This window comes from Lipotes vexillifer, unplaced genomic scaffold, assembly GCF_000442215.2.
Source record: "Lipotes vexillifer unplaced genomic scaffold, Lipotes_vexillifer_v1.1 scaffold247, whole genome shotgun sequence".
Lineage (NCBI taxonomy): Eukaryota > Metazoa > Chordata > Mammalia > Artiodactyla > Lipotidae > Lipotes > Lipotes vexillifer.
The window spans coordinates 1,117,659-1,121,049 of record NW_006794161.1 but is presented as its reverse complement, the minus strand read 5'-3'; positions in this window follow the sequence as shown (position 1 = coordinate 1,121,049).

Below are 3,391 nucleotides of genomic sequence, written 5' to 3'. Positions count from 1 at the left end.
CGAAATACTTTTTCAGATTTCTAAGTGAGAAATGATGACAAGTAGGCACACAATTATCATTAAACATGCTTAAAAGTATACAAAAAGATGCCTGAAAGAAAATGTATACAGATGCACAAAGACATATGAAACACACTGTTACAACTACATTATCATTTATTACCAAATATTCTATGAGTTTTTTTGAAAGCACTTTAAAAGCATGTATGTATATGTCTGTAACCATTGCCTTAAAGCCATTAGACACATTCAGCTGAAGTACAGTGGAAGGTCTTGGTGTTAACCAAAAAACTGAAAGTCATACTACTACATGTGGATTTGATCTGCACATTAGTAAATTCCAATTTAAGACAGAGAAGCAACAGTGTCTTTCTCAGTTACTATCAAGGGTATCTGTTTCTGAGTAGGCCTTATTTGCTATCCAATCATATAATAGATCTCATATTCTTGCCATCTCCCCACTGAAATCCTTAACTATGGGATTGGAAAGCTTTTCTTCGATTCATGTTGACTATTTTTTTAATCCAGAATTTCTCTTCCAAATGATTATTTTGGATTCTGCCATAAAAATCCATGAAGGCAATTAGAAAGCAGTTTCTCAGTAATTGAGTACACATTCTCCATAGGCTCCCTCTCTCTTTATAAGAAACATTGAATTTTAGAGTCCAATTTAGGCAACCAGGCTAGTTGGGGGAAAAAGAAAACTAAAAGAAACAAACAAATGCATGACTCCCTTCTCACCAGTTAACTTTGGAAATGGTTATTATCCATTATAAGCTTTTCCCTTACCCCAGGCAAGTAGTAGAGAACAATGAATCCATTTGTTTTACTGCTCACATAATTTGGAGATGGAATCTTTGCAATATTTCCTGAGGTATCTTTCTCTCACCCCTTTATGGGCCCAATTTTTCTAATTGCCTATGAATAAGGAGGCCAAGGCAATTAGGGGTTTTATCACATACATATAGCTATTTAAATGGTATTTTCTTTCCGCTACATTTCAATTACCATCATAGCAAGCTCATTCCAAGCTACCACATTGGATGGTCTAAGGATTCCTAAGGTTTGCCCTATCATGTTTCTGAAGATGAGGGGAAAAAAAGTAATTGAGACAATAGTCACATTTTCTAGAGGATGCTGAGAATCAACGTTTATCCATAATTCTGGATTATTTCTTATAGCTCCTCAAAAGAATAACATATCAAATTTTATATATCAACAATATGAAGTGATGACAAAGTCAGCAAAAAGCATTAAAGCCATGATATTAAAAATTCCTTCACTGGGTGGGGTATAGATTGTGGATATGCCTTGCTTCGTAGACAGATTTTTCAGGGGTTTCAGAGTTGATGTAAATGTAAAACCCAAGAAATACAATTGTGCAGTGAGAGGGAAAGCAAATGTTGCCAAATAATCAGTAAAATATAGAAAAACATCTGTTTTGAACTACTATTAATGGTTGTAGAACCACCAGTAAGTAAAAATAGAAAAAGAAACATCCTATATTTATTTTACCACATAAGAACCTAATTTTTAAGGTTCTTAATTGGCTTAGAAAATGAGTGAAAACTATTTCAATAGATAAACTTATTTGAATATTCTCTGCCAATATTCAATTTTGTTATTGCTGATGATCCTTTGAAAATGCAATATATTGAAATGTATGAAATATTGAAATTTCATAAATTACAAGATTGTATATCGTCCGCAGGGATAAGTTAACTGCTAAAAATTATGCTGGTCTTGTCAATTACTATCTGTTCTTATCAATTATTATCTTGTCTCATGAATAAATATCACTTCTGGATTTTTTCTAAAATATTAACCTAAAATCCTAATCTATGTTGTAATTACATTTGACCCTTGAACAACATGGTTTGAACTGCGAGGGTCTACTTATTTGTATGTTTTGCATCTGAGATACAGATCAAAATTTCTGTGGATGGTTGAGTCTGTGGATGCAAAACCCCCAATATGAAATCCCCATTGGGATGGTCAACTATGGTACTTGAATCCCTTTGTATACTGAGGGACAACTGTATATACAGTTTGCACATGCAGATAAATTGCATTCAGAATAAGATTTATAGAGCTAAAACTGATGTTATTCATTAAATAGTCCATTTTTGTTATGTTTCAATAATTAATATATCATAATTTTTATAACTTTAAGTAGCTACAAATTCTTAATGCAAAGGGTAAAAGCTCATTATTCTATAAGTCTCAGATACCTAAGATATCTGAAGTATTTATGTTAAACATATATTTTAGCATATTTAAGGCAAGCTAAGTGTTTCACACTTTCAGGCTTTGGAGCCTTGGCTCTCAATCCACTTCTTTAAGTATGTCTACTGAGCACACCACAGGGGAGAGGTTCATCTGAGAATGAGAATTTAAGGTCAACTCAATATTTGGGATTATTCATAAAAGTAGTAAAAAGAAAGATATATTTTGGATATATGAGTTTAACTTAATGCCAAACTGAAAGTGGAAGAGCACTGGGCATTATTTCTCCATTTCTTGCCCCCAGTTTCTTTTGTACACCTAACTCACATTGCACACATTTTTATTTTGTTTCTGTTTGTTTAGATTTTTAAGAAGCATAATTAAATTTGGACTAAACAAAACAAACAAATATAACCATTCTGCTAATAATTATTTTTAATTTTACAATTTAACTTCTGAAATCTATATTAAGTCCAGTTCAAAAGAAAGAGGAAAAACTCAGAAAAACCTAAATGGTTTTGTGTGTGTGTGTGTGTGTGTGTGTGTGTGTGTGTGTTGGTCAGATATGCTTGTGTAATATGTCTCTGTATTTGTGTCCATGTTTCTGAATATATATCCTCCAAATTTTTCAGAAATGCTGGAAAAATAATTATTGAATAGACATATTTCCAAAGAAGACATACAGATGGCCAACAGGCAAATGAAAAGATGCTCAACATCACTAATCATCAGGGAAATGCAAATCAAAATCACTATGAGATATCACCTCACACCTATTAGAATGGCTATTATCAAAAAGACAACAACTAACAAGTGCTGGTGAGGATGTGGAGAAAGGGGAACACTTGTGGACTGTTGGTGAGAATGCGAGTTGATGCAGCCACTATGGAAGACAGTATGGAGATTCCTCAAAAAATTAAGATTAGAACTACCAGCAATTCCACTTCTGGGTGTTTTTCCAAAGGAACAATAACACTAATTCAAAAAGATATATGCAGCATTATTCACAATAGCTAAGATATCGAAGCAACCTAAGTGCCCATCCATAGATGAATGGAATATATTCATATATTATATATATGGGATGGAACATTACTCAGCCATAAAAAAGAATAAAATCTTGCCATTTGGGACAAAGTGGATGGGAACAGAGGGTTTTATGCTA